Source organism: Trichechus manatus, unplaced genomic scaffold (genome assembly GCF_000243295.1).
Source record: "Trichechus manatus latirostris isolate Lorelei unplaced genomic scaffold, TriManLat1.0 scaffold00058, whole genome shotgun sequence".
In the NCBI taxonomy this organism is placed as follows: domain Eukaryota; kingdom Metazoa; phylum Chordata; class Mammalia; order Sirenia; family Trichechidae; genus Trichechus; species Trichechus manatus.
Genome location: NW_004443994.1, coordinates 13,090,996 through 13,115,229, shown reverse-complemented (window position 1 = coordinate 13,115,229; position 24,234 = coordinate 13,090,996).

Below are 24,234 nucleotides of genomic sequence, written 5' to 3'. Positions count from 1 at the left end.
CTGTGAGAGAATAAAACAATAAGCTTACCATCATAGCAACACACAAGCCTCTACTGGCAGATGCATATTGGCTGTGCATGAAGTGCATTGGCTGGGAATCAAACCCAGTTCTCCCTCATGGAAGGCAAAATGTCTGCTTTTGTATATTATTTCAAGGCCTGAGTATGACTTTCTAGCACAGGTTCTAGAAGGGGTTCTTATCTCACCTGCCCAAGCAGTTGCAGGAATGCCTGTAGTGCTGGTAAAAAAGGCCCAATAAGGGGTGGGTTGTAGGAAACACTGAACAGCCTACTCTACCTACCATTTTTTTCTGGGCTTTTCCTAAAGCTTTACCAGCTGCCCAACTAGATTCCAGGTGCATGATGGAGAGCTTTAGAGTTCACATTTGCTCAAAGGAAGAGACAAGAAAAAAGATGGAAAGAGAGGGCTGAGAAAAAAAAAGTGTGCTGCTGAAGAGAGAGACAGGCTTCTACATAGCTGCAAAAGTTTTTCAGAAATTTATTTTTAAAAATTAGAGTTTAAAGGCCCCTGTAATCATTAAGATTGTATGTCAACTTGGCTGGGCCATGATTCTCAGTGGTTTGGCAGTTAAGAGGTAGTTTGGCAGTTGTATAATGATGTAATCACCTCCATGATGAGATCTGATATAATGCGATCCCCTCCATGATGGGATATGCTGTGAGTAACCAAAAAATTGAAAGGGAATTTCCTTGGGGGTGTGGCCTGCATCCAATACAGGTGACTTTCTGGCAAGCCTTGTGGGCTTTTGCTCTCTCTGGATCTTGCAGCTGGGTCTTGTTCGTCTGATCTCTGGTTCGTGGCACTTGAGCTAGCAGCTTACCTGCTTTCTTGCCTGCCAATCTTGGGATTTGTCAGTCTCCACAGCCAGTGAGTCAGAGGCTTGCTCTCTGACCTGCTGATCTTGGGCTCACCAGTCCCTGCAGCTACATGAGTCAGGAGAAGCCTCTAGTCTGGCCCGCGGACTTTGGACATTCCAGCCTCTAAAACCACGTGAACCATTTCCTTGATATAAATCTCTCTCTATATGTATTTATACACTTTACTGGTTTTGCTTTTCTAGAGAACCCAACCTAAGACACCCCCTTTCATAGTAATGATTAGCCCTGGTAGCATAGTGGTTAAAGCGCTTAGCTGCTAACCAAAATGTCAATGGTTAGAACCCACCAGCCATGCTGTGGGAGAAAGATGTGGCAGTCTTGGAAATCCTATGGGGCATTTCTACTCTGTCCTACAGTGTCGCTATGAGTTGGAATCGAGTCAACGGCAGGGGTGGGAGGGTTGCAGTTCATAGCAATGAGAGTCCTGGGTGGTGCAAACAGCTAAGCACTCAACTACTAACCAAAAGGCACCCAGCGGTGCCTTGAAAGAAAGACCTGGTGGTCTGCCTCTGGCAGGTCACAGCCTTGAAAACCCTATGGAGCATAGTTCTACTCACGGGGTCGCCATGAGTTGGAATCCACTTAACAACTGTTTTTTTTTTTTTTTTTCACAACAGTATGTTTCCAATTCTTCCTTATGTTAATACTTTGATAAGGGTCAGAATGAACTTGTCCTTGGCAGTCCTACCCAATGTACCCCACCACTGCCACCCTATATCCAATACTTAGTTCCAACAAAGTCACCTGCCCCTCCGTCAGGCCCTTGGTGTAATCAGAGTACTTTTGCAGCCTAAGTTTGTGCAATATGCTGCCCATTTGTCTCCTGTCCTCCAGTGTTTAGAAGATTTTCTTTTCTGGCCTCAAAGATTATTTGTTCTTACTCTATGTCTTCTGCTGGATAATAACTAGCTAATTTAATAATGACATTTGTCCTAATGTGTTTATCCAATTGCTCATTTATTTAAGCACTATTAATTAACTGCCAAGGAGGCCTTGGGTGACAAAACAGTTAAACACTTGACTGCTAGCTGAAAGGTTGGTGGTTGAACCCACCCAGAAGTGCCTTGGGAGACATGCCTGGCGATTTGCTTCAGAAATGTCACAGCCTTGAAAAACCTTTAAAGTGATTCTACTCTGCTCGCATGGGGTCACCATGAGATGGAATCGACTCAATAGCAACTTACAACAACAACAATTGATTGCCTACTTAATGCTGCTGTGGAAGCAGTGAGCAAGACAGACATGGTCCCTCTCTCCTAGAACTTATCTGCTTGGCTCCAATAGGTAGTGGGCATGAATTTCTGTCCCGAAATCCAGGTGGACAAGAAATGTCATATTATTTAATTTTTAAAAATCCACTTAATTTCAACCTCAAGCCCCTATTTTGCTGGACTAGTGGGAAATTTAGTCTAAGTAAATCTTGCGATTTCCTTGCCCAGATTCCAAGTTCCAAGGGAGGCCCTTTGGTCATCAGTTTGAAATGGCTAATATGAAGACTATTATCTCAGTTCACATGATCCCTTTATTCATCAATCAAATATTTTATTGTGCATCTACTATGCACCAGCTCTGTGAGGTGTCTGCTTTGTAGGGTATGGATTTGATAAGATAAATGGTGGAGATCAGAAAATGAATCAGGTTGATACAAGTGTAAGATGTTTGGTTACTATGATGCTGCTGAGACATAGGTAAGTGGAGAAATAAAATTAAGAAGATCTGATGACTCCTGATAGGAAATGCCTAAGGTGTTGAGATGATCTTTTACAAAGTGGAGGAACTACTGGTAAGTGTGAGTAAAAGGCAAACATGATCAGAGCTGTGTTGAGAAAGACAGCTCTACTGGAATGAATTGAGGCAAGAATTGTGAGACAGTAAGATAATACACTTGGCGGAGGAACTCAAGTCCGTTCTGAAGGCTCGAAATTCTTGGGTTCTTACCAGATCATACTCCATAAGTGGTTGTCCTTTCTGCATATGCTCAGAACCAGCCTCAGGCTTGTACAATTTGCCACACTTAAGAAAATATTTCTGAATTTATGGCAGAGAGAGATATCTTTCTCTGAAGGAGAAATCGTGTTGCATAGGTCCAAGGTGCTGAAATATTGAGGGTATAGTAAACTCTATGGAAAACTACTTGGGCCCTTCAAAAAAGCAATATTTACTTACTCTGTTATCCACATAGGACATTGTACTAGGTATTCTCTTTTGCTTCATCTCTATTTTGAGCCAGTGTTTCCTTGTAGCTAAGTAAATTGCTTGAAATAAAGAAGAGTAGAAGGAGTAGGAAAAACTCAATGTGTAGGCAAAATCATTTTCTCTCAAATCTGAATTTTGTGTACAACAGAACATTGGCAACTAGCCACTTATACCTCACTCAACAAGCTAAATCCCAAATTCTCAAAAACCAATTGGCACTAATTTATAGAACCTACGAGTTAAAACCGCTGCACCCTTAAAAACACTTTCAAATACAGCCATGTGTATGTCATTCCACCTGGGCAACGCTTAGACCCTTAACTCACTTTCCACTAATAAGGCAGCATCCTAGTACATTTTATATTTTAAAAAATGTTAGAAATGAATTAACATTTGGCTAGGCATTGTCTTTTGACAGCTAACCTAGGCACCCATCACCTTCAGCACACCCTTTTTGCTCAACAAGTGGACAGGATAGCCACGCATGTTGTTAAAGCTAACCTTGGTTTCTATTTTGAAAATCTTTTAAAAGGCACTGCTGTCTGAAGAGTGACATCTCTTTCGGTGTTTGTCTGGGGGACGGTGTCACTGAGTGTACCACCTGCCTCTCTGTGGGTAGATGCGTTCGTGTTTTTCATAAAGACTGCACGTTCGTATCACTGAGCTGTGTCTGTCTCAGCTACAGCACTCAAGAACAGCTTTGAATTGGACACATCATGTGATAAGCTAAAAATCAAGATGACAGAAAAAAAAGATGCTTGTCATTTAAACTAGGAAAAAATGGGCATTTGCAACAAAATTAAGTGTTTGGTTTAGCTTGACCTCTAGTGGTTAGTAATTCTCACTGTCACGTTGAATTGGTAGTCTTTGCTTAAGTGAGGGGCAGAACCAAATGACCCTGGAGATTAAATTAACTCTGAGCTTTGGAAATGGAGTTTGCCGCAAGCCAGAATTGAGATGAATTTGTGGTATGTTGACAGAAAGCCTGGAAACGTTTGCACACTTGGTACCAGGAGCGCAGACAAACGGAAGTGCCAAATTCAGAAAACGAATTTTGTCCCATTCCTAGTAAATTCAGAAAATATTCATTATCTGATTTGCACAAGCTTAGTAACAAACGTTTGCCATCTCTTTGTTGCCCAAAATCGAAGAATAATTTTCCTTTTTTAAAAAAATATTGAAAACCAACACACGCACAACAAAAAACAGGTGTTTCCAACTTAGGAACACTTGGGCAGCCTGAGGAGCAAGAGCGTTCGTTTGGTCGTGTGTCCAACAGAATCCATACAAGCTCTGTGATGCCTGTCATCTTTACTCCAATGAAAATGATGCTGTTTGCTTGTGATTATAGACTCATATTGATTTCCAATTTTCACCAGGCATGTTCAAGTCCCTTGGGCTCTGGACGCTTGTAGATGCTTATCAGCCTTGCAGTGAAGAAACAATGTGGTAATATAATTGGCACAGTGTAGCAATAAGAGATTCCTGTTCCACTTTCAATTTAGTCCTTCATTGAAATATCTTGACTGTATGTACTGTCGAGGTATTGCGATAAGGGACTGAACATATATATATATATATATATATATATATATATATACACTGTGGTTGTTAGGTTCTGTCAAGTCAGTTCTGACTCATAGCGACCCTGTGTACAACAGAACAAAACACTGCTTGGTCCTGCACCATCCTCATAATCATTATTCTTGAACCTATTGTTGCAGTCACTGTGTCAATCCATCTCATTGAGGGTCTTCATTTTCTTGGCTGACCCTCTTTTTCACCAGGCATGATGTCCTTCTCCAGGGACTGATCCTTCCTGATAACATGTCCAAAGTATGTGAGATGTAGTCTTGCCATCCTTGTTTCTAAGGAGCATTCTGATTGTACATCTTCCAAGACAGATTTGTTTGTTCTTTTGGCAGTCCATGGTATATTCACTATTCTTCACCAACACCACAATTCAAAGGTATTAATTCTTCTTTGATCTTCCTTGTTCATTGCTCAGGTTTCACATGCATATGAGGTGATTGAAAACACCATGGCTTGGGTCAGGTGCACCTTAGTCTTCAGGATGAAATCTTTGCTTTTCGACACTTTAAAGAGGTCTTTTGCAGCAGATTTGCCCAGTGCAATGTGTCTTTTGATTTCTTGATTGCTGCTTCCATGGGTGTTGATTATGGATCCAAGTAAAATGAAATCCTTGACAACTTCAATCTTTTCTTCTTTTATCGTGATGTTGCTTCTTGGTCCAGTTGTGAGGATTTTCGTTTTCTTTATGTTGAGTTGTGATCCATACTGAAGGATTCCTAGCAAATCCACTCCTAGTAAATTCAAAAAATATTAATTATTATTTGCACAAGTTTAGTAACAAAGGTTTCCATCTCTCTGTTGCTTAAAATCAAAGAATACATATACATAGTATATATATAGTCCATATAGTGTTTGTGTGTGTTCAGCACTAACAGGCTATTTATATATCTATAACCATAACCACCAGCAGCTCCATGGGAGAAAGATGTGGCAGTCTGCTTCTATAGAGCCTTGGAAACCCTATGGGGTTGCTATGAGTTGGAATCGACTCAGGAGCAATGGGTGTGGTTTTATATATGTACATACATATATATATATGTATATATATACATATGTGTATGTATATATATGTATTTAGTACTATACTATGTATATAGAACTAAGTACATATATATTATGTATATGTACTTAGTACTAATGGGCTCAGGGGAATTCTCAAGGACCAGACTAAACTTTTAAAAGGGGCCAGTGCTTATCTATATTACAAAACAAACAAACAACATAAACCCTGAATAGAGCAGGCTGGGTCACCTTACTCTTTTAGCTTGCTTTGACTTCTGTCTCTAGAGTAAGGACTGGCCCATGATTACGCTGTAGCTGCTGTCTCAACAGCTACTTATGTGGGGGAATCTGCATTGAGCAAGTGTTCATTTTGTGTAGTAAAGTGTCACCCAAACAGTTCTGAGCTCCTACCAGAAAGCTATCTGAACTCTAATGTGTAACATGCAATTACTTTCTTCATATCATGAAATATGTGAGGAACACTTTTATTTGATCTAGGGAAAGGTCTTTCTACCAATTCTAATTTTTCCTGCAAGATGTATGTTCGTGCTCTAAAACTTAACTTCCTAGTACAGATCGTGAGGTTTGATGTGTGCTAAACTGTACAGCCACAATAAAAGTCTAAGTCATTTGTCAAAATTCAAGGGAAATGTAAATGCCTACATTTCAATTTGTGTCTGCAAAGAGTAGGTATTAGTAATTGCTTTAGGGAGCTGACCAGGATGAAAGACAGTAAAAAAAAATTAATTTCTTCTTTATGGGATTTGTACAAAGTCACTGCTTTTGAGCAGTGCCTTCCCCACACTCTGGTGCGTTGTGCGGAAGCTCCATTACAGAGAGAGCATGCTTTTATCCAGCCACTGCCTGCCCAGGCTGCTATGTGAAGAGCATGACAAATCTGCATCTTTTCCAATCTTTCCCTTTATTTTCTTTACACAACCTTACAAAGAAAGGGAAATCTCTGATAAAAACAAATGTAGCAGTATTGTAATCTTCATGTGGTTTTGTGATTAAAGAAAAAAATAATAAAATAAAAATTTCTGGGTTTTAGTTGGGAACACAAGTGAAATGATTCATTTGCTTCTGCATATATGCTTTATTTTTACTTTCTGATCATTCTACTGAGACTGAATTTCACTAGAGTCCCCAAGGTAATGGGGCCTGGTGACTAATCCACTGAGCCATATAAACCCCATCTGCTTACTCACTTTGACATTTTAATAATATCCCATTTGGACCTTTGTTCAATTTCACTTTGTGTGATACGTCTTTGTTTTAACATTACAGCTGAAATAATTTATTATAATGAATACTATCAAACCTCACTAATTAAAACACACAGAGAGATTTTGTGTATTTCAACTATGTATATTTTCCATGGGAAATAGACTCACTCAAATTTGTCAGCGGACCATCAAATTGCCCTCTTAATTACTTTTTGTTCCATATTTCACTTGAAATAAAGAAAAAAAGTGTAAGACATTTATAAAAAAGCAATGTCCTTTTTTATTTGTAGCTTACTTTGAAATTTCCTGTATTAAGTGTTGTTTTTTGTAAATATATTAATAGATTATCTTAATGACACACTAGGATAGTTTTTAATTACATTGTTGATGACAGAAAGAATCTTAAGTGCTGACTTATTTTGTTTTAGAAATATATGATTTCTTCAAATGAAGACTGATTATGACCTCGTATTTACATACATAAGTCATACATATTGTGACAGACTTGTAACATGTTGTATGTGTCACCCTCCGGGACTTGATTGTATTTGACATATGTCACAGTCAAAAGCTTATTAATTATTATTGATTAATTTGTAGACTTCCTCTCACTCATACCAAGCTATTTGAGGAATATTACAGAAGGAAGAATGAAGACTTAAACATGTGATAGAGGATCTCCAAAAATATTTAGTGAAATCTTAGTAGAAGACACTAAATACAGAGATCCTATAAAGTAACCTAGATTTCTCAGAAGACACAGATGGTAAAGCAAATTGTAAATCATTTGCAGGATGTTAAGTTGTAAATAGAAAGTTAATCATGATCCAGACTGTAAAGCAATGTAAGAGTCCAAGTGTGAAGAGATTTAAATAATAGAACAGTAACATGCAACATATTGTCTCTCTTTCCCAGGTAGTCTCAGTATCATGAGAATTTATAGGTAAATGTTACTTTAATAAAATAATAGTCATAGCTTTAATTTATAGAATGCTTTTCAGAATGTAATACCTTTTTATATACATTGTCTCATTTAATCTTCTAGACAACTCTGTGCGGTAGGTATCGCTATACTTCTATTTAATAGATGTGAAAAAGAGGCTGGGAGGGGTTGAGTGGGTTATGCAAGGGCACGTGACTAGTAAGTAGTGCAGCAGAGTTTCAGTTCATGACTTCAAGCTTGGTGCTCTGAGTTTTATCACCATGGAAGGCTGTGAAACTCTGTGCCCTGTGCCCACATCTTGGTGCTGATTCATTCATTTCAGTCATCTTTACAATGCATACTAATGACCATGGCGTTAATGACCATCCAGTGATCTATATCAGTCATTTAGTAAATAAATGAATTTACTGTGCCAACTTCATTAGTTTTGTCACATGTTAATAACCCATACAGGCAAAATGAGGTACAGAGTTGAGATATTAATCAGACAACATGATCACTAAAGAGACAGTTCACCTGTATAATTGAGACATAATGTAGTATAGAGGAAAGGACACAGACTTTGGAGTTACACAAATCCAGGTTCAGATCATAAATCTTTCATATACTAACTGAATTTGAGCAGATTAAATAATCTCTATGAGCTTTAGTCTCTTTATTTGTAAAACACAGTTTTTTTTTTTAAGGAATAAATATATGTAATGTAACTTACATAGAGTACACACTTAATAACAGTATTCACTACTATTAATATACTTCAGACTGGGTCTGGGCATCACATTTATTTCACCTAGAAACTTCTATGGGACATAATTTTAAGAATTGTCATAAATAAAAAAAACAGTAGCATTATTTTTAAATATTGAAAATACTTGAGGGACTAGATCTTAATTATGATGTTTTCCAAATAGTCTGGGTAAACATATATAATTCCTACCAAAAACTGTACATAAAGGAGAAGGAAAATTACCAACAATTTATAAAGATCAGGAGTAAAATATGGGTCAGTGACAGAAAATTATAATATTTTATAGTATTTGAGAACAGAAAGATGTGATGGCACATATCTCTGTAAAAGTGGAGAAGTCAGTTTATATTTGACATCATCAGTATACACATGATAATTCTTATTTTTTAAATCCATAAACATTGGTAGGTACCCAGGAATCTGAAAGGTGCCAACTCAATATTGAGAAACCCCAGTAGAAGATCATGTGAACAGAAGAATAAGAAAACAGCTATCAGAAGCATAACAGACACTTTGTATATATTTAATTCCGAAATTTAAGAATGGCCAATTGATAGCAAAGTATCCTACTGTGATGAAAGCTTCAGTTCTCTCATTAGAAGAATCCAGATGATAAAGCTGATGATAAGTCATTCCATTTTTTGGCTGTATTGCCACTAGCCTTTGTAAGAGTGCAACTTCTAAATGACTAGCTATATATCTGGGTTGAATGGGTCCGGCCAAATTGTGAGTGTAGATACAGGGAAATCAAAATCTACAGTCTGAATCTAATCAATAATAACTCATTAGGTCAGTAGGAAACCTTCTTTAGATTCTTACAGTAACTTTTTTCTTCTTCATATAAAAGAGGGGACCAAGGATAATTAAAATTACATAGGAAAGTCTAAGAAATCAAGGGAGATTAAATATTATTAGCTATAGGATGCAAAATGAAAGAGAAAGATGTCTATGAAGAAAACCCAAAGGGATGAGGTCAGAGAGACAAGTAGTCAGTCTGACCTCAATGATAAGAGCACAGACAGCATCCTCGGAGACTATGGGAAAAGAACAAAATGAAGAAGATGAAAAAGACAAGGATCCAGAAATGTAACCCTGGAATCACAACAGGAGAAATTATCTTAAATTCCATCAGTTTTATCTTTTCAAGTGTAGCAAATTCACCAGGAAAGTACACTGGTAGAGATAAAAGAAATTCTTCTAAATCCCAAAGATGACAGAAGTTTAACAAAATTTTGAAAAAAGTATTGTGAATCCAGCTAAATGCTTCAATGAAAGAACCAACAGAACATTTCTCTTTTGCAGAGATACCTACCATAAACTAAAAAGAGATTTTGACAAATATACACGTCACCACAAATCCAGACTCTGTTAACAATACCCAGATCGTTGTATTAGTTAATTTATTACATAACAAAGGTCAAATAATTGAAATATGGTTAGGGAAATAATGTCCTATAAGAAACTGAGGAGATGAAAGGTAGATAATCTTAGTGCAGTTTCTTAAAATGTTAGATCCAGTTGCAATATTTCAAAGTATAGTAAAGTCTTAATTGAGTTAACTTGAGTTAACCAGAGTTTCCCATCACCCTAAAATAAAACTTTTAGAAGAAAGGCATAACTTATAAACATATAAGCTCATGACAGGAATATATATAATTATACATAGCCCCGGATTTTATTATGCATTTAGCCCAATCAGTTTCTTCTTTATCTTGGTGTAGGTAGCTCCAGATCGATATGTTCCAAAGTTCATCTCTCAAATGATTGTTTGAAATTCAGAGCACATTTTCAATAGCATCAGCATAATAAGTTATGGTTTGCATATCAAGCTCACCACAGAGTTGATATGCTATACAATTATAATAAAAAGAAAACTATATGGTTGCAAAACCAATATTTAAATTGATTAAGTAAAGACAATGTTCACCATCTTTGAGCTGCCACATTAACGCCCTTATTTAACTCATGACTGATTTGAAGGTTTCCATCAATTTCCAAAGTCCTTATAAAGTCATAGAAGCTAAAGACTCTTTGAAAGTTTAATAATATTTGCTATGGCAGAGTATCAGTTTCAGATGAACTTTATAGACAGCAAAATTGCATTTTTTTGGGATGTGAATACTCTATAATACCTTATGATACAATGATGTCATTTCAATAATCAAATATGCAGGATATTTATAATGTTTTACTATTAGAAAATTCTATAAAGTCTTATTTTGTTACCTTTGATTTTAAGAGAGACTATTGATCATATTTATAATTTATTTGTTTGATGGTAAGTCCTTCATTAGGAATACAGCATCCAAATCATAACATTATTCCCAAGGTACTTTATAACTCAGTTTCCAGAAAAGCAATGTGGCAAAAAAATGAGGGTTCTGTAGAGTTAATTTGGAGTTTAAAGAGATAGTTGACCAGAAAGCTTTCTTTGTATATATGCCACTTCTGAAAACATGTGTGGAAATTGGGATATTAATAGGTGTTAGAAGAAAATATAATTAAGGAAAGGCCCTGAGAAGTCCTTCAACAATAACTTCAAATTTAATTATATTTAACCCAGAGTTTTCTAAATTTAATTTGTCCACGGAACTCCATTTTCTGCTAACACAGTTTTCTGGGCCTCAGTTTCTTGATCTATAAAATAGATAAATAACAAAAACAATCTTGCAGAGTATATTTGAGGACTACAGTTAATTTACTGGAAAATCAAAAAGGAGTCTTGATCTGGGGTTAAATTATTTGGAATGTTTATTCATGGTTGTGTGAGAAAATCGGAAAAACAAACGAAAATCGGCATGTGTCTTGGACATACACCATGGGTCTCTAGGAAAAGCAAGGGTTGCAATAATGGAAAGGAGAGAGCAAAGAGAGTTTTATTTGTTACACAGCCGGGCTGATCCTTCTGAAGATGACAACTAAAAATGTGGGATGGTATATATAGTTTTGTGCTGTTAAATATTTAATAATTAGCTTTCTAGAGAATAAAAGAAATTCTAATTTACTATGTTTGCCAATTTTCATGGTGTAAACGCTCCTCCATAGCTGATTTCAGTGTACCAACATGATGGCACTGAATGCATAGTTCGGAAGAGATACTAACAATTGAATCTCAGGAGCTGGTACAAGCCAGCTCCAGCACACTACTGTGTGTGTGTGTGTGTGTGTGTGTGTGTGTGTGTGTGTGTATGTAATCTTAAATGCGTGGAAGTGCTATTGCCTTGAGGTCATTTGCTGCAGCTGATAATTTTGAGATTTTAGCTCTGAGGCCTCGCTGGCTTGTGCAATAGTAGATTAATCCTCAGGCCTACATGAGGTGGTGAATCTAATAAGTGACTATATCCTCATAAAAAAACAAAGAGCAACTGTGAACCAGAATTAATGCCACCCTTCTCCTCCGCCCTCTGGGAACTGAATGAAAATTTGCCAGGGAGCTAATCAGGTCAGGAGGAAAATAGAATTGCTTCTAAGAAATCTTAACCACTAGCTAGCCCTCAAAAGGACTGGTAGCCCACATAAATGGTCCAAAATACTATAAATCTAAAGTACCCCTAAACTCTTAGCACACAAAAATGCAAATTATTTCTGGAGGAGTGCTCCTTCACAGCAGGTATCAAAGTACTCCCACAAGGAATTTTGAAAGACAAATGAGTAGCTTACAGTTTAAAAAATTAAGTACAGAGGAAACGGCACCATGAGTGAGACCAACAGAAGCAACATATGGCAGAAACAGGTTCCCAAAGAATTCAAATATTGGAATATAAAACAAATATGGTTATTATATTTAAAGAAACAAAACACAAACTTAAAACTCTCTAGGAAACAAAAGAGATTACAAAGACTATTTAAAAAGGAATCAAATAGAATTTATAAAATTAAAATATATATAATAGTCTAAATCAGTGCTTCTCATATTTTAACATGCATAAGAATCACCTGGAAAGCTTGTCAAGACACAAATTCCTGGGCCATACTCCCATAGATTCTAATTTAGTAGGTTTGTGGTGGAACCCTGGTGGCCCAGTGGTTAAGAGCTATGGTTGCTCACCAAAAGGTCACCAGTTTGAATCCACCAGCAGCTCCTTGGAACCCCTACGGGACATTTCTACTCTGTCCTTTAGGGTCACTATGAGTTGGAATTGAATCAGTGGCAATGGATTTTGTTTGGTTTTTGGGTGGTGGGCTCAAGAATTTTTATTTCTAGCAAGCTTCCAAGTAATACCAGTTTTGCTGGTCTGAGAACCATACTTTGAGTAACATGGCTATAAGTAACAAAGCTCAGTGAATGGGTTTGATAACAGTTTGAATTAGATAAAGAGAGAATTAGTAAACTAGAAGAAAGTTCAGAAGAAATTATCCAGAGGGCAGTTAGGAAACGTAAACATATGGGAAATATAAAAAAGAGATTAAGAATTATGGAGGATAGAGTATGAAAAGAAAAGATAATGTAACAAAGCCATATTTGAAGAGAGTAATGATTGAAGATTTTTGGAAATGATGAAACATACAATCTACAGATTCAAGAAGTCAAATAAATCCTAAAGTGGGATAAGTGAAAAAGAAAGGAAAGGGAACAAGCGTGATCCCTCAGCCAGCAAGGTGACTAGTTGTTTTCTTTGTTAATGAGGGATGTAATTCAGAAAAATGTGCAGCAATCTGAGGATGCTTCTCCTCAGAAGTTGGTCTAGGATTCCTTAGATAAAAGCTTTGCATCGTTAGGGACTTCAGGATCCTAGAGAGTTGGGGCATTGCTTTTTTCATGATCATGGCAGGAAGCAGAGAAATGAATCATGTGTTCCCTAAAATTGCTTTACAAATAGCTGGAGTTGGAGAATGTGTCTTGCTTATAGGGATGTGGTGTCAGAGAATATTTATTTGTCTCTAGAATCACATTTGAAAATGGGGGTAGAGTTGTATTCATTTTCCTAAAGCTTCTGTATTGGGAATGATCAGAATTTAGTCATAATTTAGGAGAGTTGTGTAGATATTTTTTTCTCTTCCTGCGCTTGTTCCCAGGTGTTAGGAACTGTCTGAATTGGACAGTGTGGATTGCTATTTAGAAGCAGAAGGAAGATTTACCTATCTGAAATGTACTGCATTTCCTAAGGCAGGAAAGTTAGAGCTTCTATTTCAATAATAAGTATTAAAACAGAAAGGATATTCTGTTAATCCTCGCTGACTGGGAAAATTACATTAACAGAAAATTCCATTCTCTGAGGCGTCCCTGCTAACCTAGATTTTTACTTTAACTTGCCTAAATATTTATCTGTCTACCATCAAAGGACTATCAAACTGTGTTATAAATAAATGGGAGCAGTTGAAAACTAGCAGAGAAAATTCTCTCCTGACCCCCCCATTAATTTTAGTAAATTAATTTTATGTCAGAATAAAATCTACTTTGGTGATCTCATGGGGTAATAAAAATATTATTTAGCTAGAACAGTGTAACTCATTGAAAAGCATCATTCATTCAATCCTTTGTTTAATAATTGATAATTGAACACTATTTGCTAGACACTTGTAAGTGCTGGTGATATAAAAATAAATAAGACAGTAGATATCTGCTTCTGGCTATGCTGAGATAACTGGTAGTAGACTAGCTCTCCTGCCATAAGCAACTATAAAACTGTACAAAATATATAAGGCAACTATTTTCAGGCATTGGACAACGGCCAACACAATACTGTAATCTCTAAGACAAGGGAAATAAGAGGTGAGCCCCATAATTGTGCAACTCTCTGCCTGGAAGCAGTTTCCTGTTCACAGTGCAGAGAGCTAGAGGCTGAATAAAACATGGTGGTCCCACTGAGGTAACAAGACAGAGGTCAAAGTTTGAGTCAGCTGAAATGGCTGGAATCTATGTGATGGATCATTAGAGACAGGGAACATTGCAGAAAAGGGGCCCAGAAACCTCTTTGTGAGATCCCTGTGCATCCATGACTGAGGACGGGGCTACAGCTATATGCAGGGTGAACCCATGCAAGACTCACCAGACAGTAGGTACTACAGGGTTGAGAGTGGAACAGATACTAGAGGATCAGCAATGCCTAAGGTAAGAGCAGTGCCAGGGGACTTTGGGTTTTGGCCCTGCCAGAGTGGAGAGATCATCTTAATACCTAGTTGACATCTTTGTACCCAGCTGAGACACCAGAAGGGTCACACATTAGAAGTGAAGCTACAAGCTAAAGTAAGGCCTAATCTACACCCTCCTAACAAAGCATAACATTATCTGACAAAATCTGCAGAGGATACATTGTTTGGCATGACTGGCAATTTAGATGGGCTTGGGAAATACATGAGGCTTTGCAAGGATCTCAGTAATAAAGCAGAAAAACAAGCTTTCTCCAATACAAGGTGATCATACAGCAATTTAACTGTATGCTAAAATAAGAATCAAAACTGCTTAGAGGAAGATGACAAAATTGAGTCTCTACAATGTATTAGCAACAATTTCTAGTATTCAATCAAAAAATTACTAGACATAGAAAGAAACAGGAAATTATGATTCATAATGGAATCAGGCCCAGGTAATGGACCTAGAAAACAAAGACTTTAAAGGTAAATATTTCAAGTTCCTGCTCTCAATGTGATTATAATTTGGTAAGGAAAGCAGATGTGTTAAAATAAATAAACAAAAGCTGTGAAGTGTGATATGAGCTATACCGTTTTGTAGTTGGTATAGTTTTGGCACAGAAAAGGTAATGATTAAATATTTGGGGTGGATTAAAAAAGACTTCACAGACAGAGCAGCTGGGATGGGTTTTAAAGGATTAATAGAAGTTTGCAAGGCTGTGGAGGATGAATAAGGCAGTCCCAGCTGAAAACAAGAAGGAGTATATATAAGGACACAATGACTTGAAATAGGGGCATTGTATGCATGGTGGTGGTTAAGAACATGGCTCCTCATTTGTAAAATAGGGAGAATAATGATACCTACCTCCTAGAGCTCTTGTAAGGATTATGAGGTAATCCAGGAATAGTGTTTGACTCATGATAAGCACTCAATAAATGCTAGTCATTATCTTGGTAAAATTGCTTGGTGTTTTTTTGGAAGAAGCTGTGTATATCCACATAGCTGCAGTATACATAAAGGAAAAGGGACTTAAGTCCTGGTATGAGGCCAAAGCTAAATGCAACAGAAGATGTGAAAGTTCCTAGTGGTGTTGGTGCTCAATCAGCTCAGGGGAAATCAGCTTTTACCAGTTGACTCTGGAGAGGCAGAGCAAGAACAAGAATGAATCAAGTGCATTGTGTGAGGTCTACAGGAATGACAACGAATAGAAGGCAGTTATACTTTCCCCAGCGCAATAATGTCAATTCTTCTTTATGTGAAAAGGCTAATAGACAAAATCAGGGTCACTATCCAAACAGCTTAGAGTTCAAAAGGAGGTAGTGGCAAATAAGGGATGAGAGATGAGAAATAAGGTCAACACAGAGTAAAATTGCCAATTAGCTCAATATAAACCAGATGAAATGTACCCCTGAGGATATAAACTAGATACTATGTTAAGAAATATACGTATGATCAAAAAAGTAATGACTGATAAATATTGAAGTGTAAGTACTACCAAATTCTCCTAGCCGGTGAAAATAACAATGGTATGTCCTCCTTTTTCTTAGAAAAATTTTATAGATAAATTCCTAAAATGACACTTTGGTGTAAATATTTTTATTTATTTTCTTTAATGCTTAGTCCACAGAACCTTAGTAACGATAATGCAAAATTCAATTACAAAACAAGTTTTTCTGTTCCAAATATATACCCACATCCACCCATCCGTCAAAGCTTGATTGAATGCCAGGGCACTGCATCATGTCCTGAAACATTTGAAATTCGTCAAGCAGGAGAGAAAATGAATCTCTGAGACATGGGCTGCCTGTAAAAAATGACTTGTTCAAATTTAGAGACCATTTGGAGAAGAACTAGCCTGTTTATCTATGCCCCCACTTGTTCATCTATCAATGAGGATTGTTGTAGAGGAATCAAAAAATGAGTAAATAAATGAGAGGAGTTTCAGCCTGTCCTTAAGGAACTTTTGGTTTTTAGTTACCATCAGACTAGTGTAAGGTACAAACAAACCAGTTTAACTGATGGTTAATAGTTTGTGTGCTCCAAAATATATAAGCACAGCTGAATCTGCTGTGTTAATCACAAAATAGCCTTGAAAACAAAACAATTTGGATGTTTTTATTTATCTTGAATAATGGCCATCACATTGCTGATAATAATCATTTACTATATATATAGATACACATATGCAAATATGAAAGGAATTCAAAGGTTATATATTCACCAGCCTACCTATGAGTTGGAATTGACTTGATGGCAACAGGTAGGTAGGTACGTAACCCATATATGCTAGTAATGGTCAAATAGCAAAACCTTAGTCGCTGAAGGCAGGGAGGTCTTTGATAGGGCTACACAAGAAGTATCATAGAATCAATGACTTCTGCACAGTGGGTGTGATTGTTAATTTCATGTGTCAGCACAGCTAGGCTATGGTGCCCATTCATTTGATCGACCACTAGTCTAGATGTTGCTATAAAGTTATTTACATGTGATTAGCATTTAAATCAATTGGCCTTAAGTAAAGCGGATTACACTCCATAAAGTGGGTGGATCACATCTAAAGTTAAAGGTCTTAAGAGCAAAACAGGAAGTTTCCCAAGGGACAGTTCTGTCTCCAGACTATAAATAGACATCTTGCCAGGATTCCTCTCTCTCCCCCACAGTCTGACACCAATTTTGGGACACTAACCTACCGCTATTTCCAGTCTGTCACCTGACGTAAATATTTTGGACTTGCCTGCTCCCACAATCATGTCAGCCAATTCCTCAGAATAGATCTCTCTTTCTCTCCATATATATGTGTTGTTAGGTGCCACCGAGTTGGTTCCAATTCATAGCAACTCTATGAATAACAGAAAGAAACATTGCCTAGTCCTGCTCCATCCTCACAATCATTGCTATGTTTGAGCCTATCGTTGCAGCCACTGGGTCAATCCGTCTCATTGAGGGACTTCCTCTTTTTCACTGCCGCTTTACTTTATCAAGCATGATGTCCTTCTCCAGGGACTGGTCCCTTCTGATAACATGTCCAAAGTACGTGCTACAAGGCCTCACCATCCTCACTTCTAAGGAGCATTCTAGCTGTACTTCTTCCAAGACAGATTTGTTCATTCTTTTGACAGTCCATGGTATATTCAATATTCTTCGCCAACACCATAATTCAAAGGCATTAATTCTCCTTTGGTCTTCCCTATTCATTGTCCAGCTTTCACAAGCATTTGAAGCGATTAAAAATACCATGGCTTGGATCAGGCTCCCCTTAGTCCTCAAAGTGACATCTTCGCTTTTTAACACTTTAAAGAGGTCTTTTGCAGCAGATTTACCCAATACAATATGTTGTTGGATTTCTTCTTCTTCTTTTTTAATTTTATTGTGTTTTAGGTGAAAGTTTATAGCCCAAATAAGTTTCTCATTCGAAAATTTATACACAAATTGTTTTGTTACATTGGTTGCAATCCCCACAATGTGTCAGCACTTTCCCTTTCCACCCTGGGTTCTCCATGTCAATTTTTCTAGTTTTCTTGTCCCTTCCTATCTTCTTGTCTTTGCTTTTGGGCAGGCGTTGCCCACTTGGTCTCATATACTTGAGGGAACTAAGAAGCACGTTCCTCACATGTGTTATTGTTTGTTTTATAGGCCTGTCTAATCTTTGGCTGGAAGGGGGACTTCGGGAGTGGCTTGAGTTCTGAGTTAAGAGTGTCTGGTGGCCATAGTCTCAGGGGTTCCTCCAGTCTCTGTCAGACCATTACATCTGATCTTTTTTTTTGAATTTGAATTTTGTTCTACATTTTTCTCCCGCTTTGTCCGGGACCCTCAATTGTGATCTCTGTCAGAGCATTGTTGCCAGACACCATCTAGTTCTTCTGGGTTCAGGCTGGTGGAGGCTGTGGTTCACGCGGTCCGTTAGTCTTTTGGACTAATATTTTCCTTGAGTCTTTAGTTTTCTGCATTCTCCTTTGCTCCAAACTTGATAAGACCAGTAGATGTATCATTTGATTTCTTGACTGCGGTTTCCTTGGGTGTTGATTGCGGACCCAAGTAAAATGAAATCCTTGACAACTTGAATCTTTCCTGCATTTATCATGATGTTGCTTATTGGTCCATTTGTGAGGATTTCTGTTTTCTTTATGTTAAGGTGCAATCCATGCTGAAGGCTGTAGTCGTTGATAAAGTATAATAAATGTACATATACATAGTTAGGACTTGTTATAAAGCTCTTTCCATTGCCACAACATTCTGAGAGAGAGAGAGTGAGAAGCTCAATGCATAAAGAAAGAGATGTAGCTGTAAAGTGGTAGGGTAGAATTCAAAACCATGTCACTTTTCTTCTGAGTTTCTGGGGAAAAGAGCATGGGATTTGGACTCTGAAAGGTATAGAGTTTACTAGAGGCCTTCGGACAAATTTCCTAATCTCTCTGCATTTCATTTCTTACATTTTTTAAAGTCCACTCTTTACCAGGCATGTAGTAAGCAAAAAAAAAAAACCCCCCAAAAAACAAAAAAAACCAAACCCATTGCTGTCAAGTAGATTCCTACTCATAGTGACCCTATAGGACAGAGTAGAACTGCCGCACAGGGTTTCCAAAGCTATAAATCTTACAGAAGCAGAAGGAATAACTGGAAGTAATGATTGCTAATTGTAAAGTAGTGAGGATTAGAAGAATTACCATTTGTATAATGCTTTACACATTGTTGTTGTTGTTAGGTGCCATGGAGTCGGTTCCGACTTATAGTGACTACAACAGAACGAAACACTGGTTGGTCCTGTGCCATCCTCACAATCGTTGTTATGCTTGAGCCCATTGCTGCAGCCACTGGGTCAGTCCATCTCTTTGAGAGTCTTCCTTTTCTTTGCTGACCCTCTACTTTACTAAGCATGATGTCCTTCCCCAGGGACTGATCCTTCCTGATAACATGTGCAAAGTATGTGAGACATAGTCTTGCCATTCTTGCCTCTAAGGAGCATTCCGGTTGTTCTGTTTTCCAGGACAGATTTGTTCTTTCTTTTGGCAGTCCACGGTACATTCAATATTCTTCGCCAACACCACAATTCAAAGGTGTCAATTCTCCTTCGGTCTTCTTTATTCATTGTCCAGCTTTCGCACGCATATGAGGCGATTGAAAACACCAACACTGTCAGTGATAGGAGGACCAGTTAATACAGCTTTGCACATAACAGGAGCCAAATAATTGCTCTTTTCTATTCTCATTCCTTAGGGAAAGAAACCATACCTTATACTTCCTTCGATTAATTGTACTAGCTAGCATAGTACTAGAAAATAAAATGCATCTTTATTGGCTATTTAATAGTACTCCTATTATATATAATATTGTTTGATAATTTCCACCATTCTCTTGGATCACCTTTCTTTGGAACTGGCACAAATTTGGATATCTTCCATTTGGTTGGCCAGGTAGCTGTCTTCCAAATTTCTTGGCATAAACTAGCGAGCACCTCCAGTGCTGCATCTGTTTGTTGAAACATCTCAATTTGTCTTCTGTCGATTCCTGGAGTCTTGTTTTTCACTATTCCCTTCAGTGTAGCTTGGACCTCTTCCTTCAGTATCATTGGTTCTTGATCATATGCCACCTCTGAAATGGTTGAACGCTGACCAGTTCTTTTTGGTGCAGTGACTCTGTGTATTCTGTCGATCTTCTTTTGATGCTTCCTGCGTTGTTCAATATTTTCCCTGTAGAATTCTTCTATAGTGCAACTCAAGGCTCGATTTTTTTCTTTTGGTCTGTCAGCTTGAGAAATGCTGTTCTCAAGATGCATTGATAATTACTGGTGATGAGGATGTGAAAATTGGGAATAAAAAAGAAGGATCAGTAGTTGTTCTTCCCTTTTGGTTTTCTAACTTCAGGTCTTTGCATATTTCATCATACTACTTTGCTTTTTCTTCTTGAACTTCCCTTTGAAATCTTCTGTTCAGCTCCTTTACTTCATCATTTCTTCCATTCACTTTAGCCAGTCTATGTTCAAGAGCAAGTTTCAGAGTCTCTTCTGACATTCATTTTGGCCTTTTCTTTCTTTCCTGTCTTTTTATTGACCCTTTGCTTTCTTCATGTATGATGTCCTTGATGTCATTCCACAACTCATCTGGTCTTTGGTCATTAGTGTTCATGGATCAAATCTATTCTTGAGATGGTCTCTAAATTCAGTTGGGATATATTCATGGTTATATTTTGGCTTTTGTGAACTTGTAATTTTGTTCAGCTTCATCTTGAACTTTCATATGAGCGATTGATGGTCTATTCTGCAGTCAGCCCCTTGCCCTGTTCTGGCTGATTGAGTTTCTCCATCGTCTCTTTTCACAGATGTAGTCAATTTGATACCTGTGTATTCCATCTGCGTGGTCCACGTGTACAGTTACCGTTTATGTTGTCGAAAAAAGGTATTTGCAATGAATAAGTCATTTTTCTTGCAAAATTCTATCATGTGTCTGGCGTTGTTTCCACCACCAAGGCCATATTTTCCAACTACTGATCCTTCTTTTTGATTTCCAGTTTTCTCATTCCAATCACTGGTAATTATCAATATATCTTGATTGCATATTTGATCAATTTCAGACTGCAGAATTTGATAAAAATCTTCAGTGTCTTCATCTGTGGCATTAGTGGTTTTCTGTGTAAATTTGAATGATATTTATATTAACTGGTCTTCCTTATAGGCATATGGATATTATCCTATAACTGACAGCGGTATACCTCAGGATAGATCTTGAAACGTTTTTGATGATGAAGTAAAGTTTGCTGAAGATAACTGAAAAATGTTTGCAGCAGTACATGGACAGAGAACTGCCAGAAAGTCAAGTCTAATTTGAAAGAGAATGCAGAGAAAGGGATATCGTTGTTGTTGTTAGATCGTCTTGACTGAAAGCAGAGAATACCAGAAAGATGTTTACCTGTGTTTTATTGACTATGCAAAGACACTTGACTGTGTGGATCATAACAAATTATGGATAACATTGTGAAGAATGGGAATTCCAGAACCCTTAATTGTGCTCATGAGGAACCTGTGCATAGACCAAGAGGCAGTCGTTCGAACAGAGCAAGGGGATACTGTGTGGTTTAAAATCAGGAAAGGTGTGTCAGTGTTGTATCCTTTCACCATCCTTAATCTGTATGCTAAGCAAATAATCAGAAGCTGGACTATATGGAAAAAAATGCAGCATCAGAATTGGAGGAAGATTCATTAACAACTAACTTTGACACAACTTTGCTTGCTGAAAGCGAAGAGGATTTGAAGCACTGGCTGATGAAAATTGAAGGCTACAGCCTTCAGTATGGATTACACCTCAACACAAAGAAAATAAAAATCCTCACAATTGGACCAATAAGAAACATCATGAAAAAAGCAGAAAATATTGAAGTTGCCAAGGATTTCATTTTACTTGGATCCACAATCAACACCCATGGAAACAGCAGTCAAGAAATCAAAAGACACATTGCATGGGGCAAATCTGCTGCAAAAGACATCCTCAAAGTATGAAAAAGCAAAGATGTCACTTTGAGGATTAAGGTGCGCCTGGCCGAAGCCATAATATTTTCAATTACCTCATACACATGTGAAAGCTGGACAATGAATAAGGAAGACTGAAGAATTGACGCCTTTGAATTATGGTATTGGCGAAGGGTATTGTACATACCATGGACTGTCAGAAAAATGAACAAATTTTTCTTGGATGAAGTATAGCCAGAATGCTTCTTAGAAGTGAGGATGGCAAGACTTCGTCTCGTGTTTCGAGCAACGCTATCAGGAAGGACCAGTCCTTGGAGAAGGACGTCATGCTTGGTAAAGTAGAGGGTCAGTGAAAAAGAGGAAGATTCTCAATGAGACGGACTAACACAGTGGCTGCAACAAAAGGCTCAAACATATTGTGAGGATGGTGCAGGACCAGGCAGTGTTTTGTTCTGTTGTACATAGTGTCGCTATGAGTTAGAACCTACTCGAGGGCATGTAACAACAACAACCTTTTATATAACTACACACATAGCCCCTGGGTTATGAACATCTGACTTACATGCAACCTGTAGTTTGAAACAGACCCCCATAAAGCCTATTATATTAAAAATTCTAGATACATACAATGGTTTGCAACAACAAATGGGTGCTACTTTGTGATGCACATTAATTATTATCATTATTGTTATTACTGTATTATTATCTTGAAGCCTTGGTGGCACAGTGTTTAAGAGCTTGGCTGCTAAGCAAAAGATTGGCAGTTCGAATCCACCAGTCACTCCTTGGAAACCCTTTGGGGCAGTTCTACTCTGTCTTACAGGGTTGCTATGAGTTGGAATCGACTGGACGACAACGGGGTTTTTTGGGTGATTATTATCTTAAAGATGTTTTCAGCGTATTCTTTAATGTTTTTATGCATAAAAAGGTACACTATCTACTATATACAGAGACAAACATTTGAGTAACTGACATTAGATACGAACCATACCTAACTGTTCCAATTTAACACACAAATTCGACTTAAAGATAGATTTAGGAATGGAACTTGTTCATAATCCAGGACTGCCTGTTATTGGAACCTGGGGATTTATGTCAGGCTGATTTATGCCAAGTATATTATAGTAATCTTGGCAAACAGTGTTTAAGACAGGGATTGCAAAGTGCAAGCCTACAGGCCATGTCTGCAGTTGTTTGGCCAAGCAAAGTGGTTCAAAAACACAGTACATTTTTGAATGTCTTTAGAATGATATACGTGATCTGGTTCTACCGTAGCCTCCCATCATTTCCTACTATCAAATAGGCTACTCAGTTCATGAGTTCTGTCACCTTTCTGAATGCTATAGATATTTAAGTGTGTATCTCTGGTTTTAAGAAATGCAGAAGTATTAAGGATTGCATTGGAAAAATAGGGATATAATCTCTGAACCAAATACAGCTGAAGAAAGACTTTTCTGCTGATAAGTGCAAGCTGAGAACCCAGGGATTGCTGAATATCTAGGTGCATTTTTAACTCATACAACGTATTAGATAATTGAAGATCCATCCATTTTAGAAAAGCTAAGGAAATTCTGATAAATATACTTAGGCAGATAGCATAGATTCTGATCCAATAGTTATTAGACAAGTAGGTATAAACTGACTCAAAATTACATACAAAAATTTAATAGATCTGAAGACAACAGATAATATTAACCTCATAATCTTGACATAATTAACAAAAGATAAGATTTCAATTTGACCAAAAGATGATCATGGTGGTATATCAGAGAGTGGTCTGTCTCAGGTTCAATAGAGAAGTTAATAACAATCGAGTCTTTAAAACTACTCAGCCAGAAAAATTAGAAATATGTATGTAGTAAATGTGAAAGGAAATGAAAACAATGCATATTTTAATGTTATCAGATAATGCTCTATTTATGCATTCAGTCAATAGAATATAGGGTGCTGTCTTCAGCCTTAAACTTAGTACTTAACTTGGACTAAAACATCGCAATTTTCCCCTTAATTTTATGAAGATCCCTTTGTATTTTACAAATATGGAGCAGATTTTCCTTGCTCTTATTTATGACCTGAATTTAATTTTAGTAGAAAA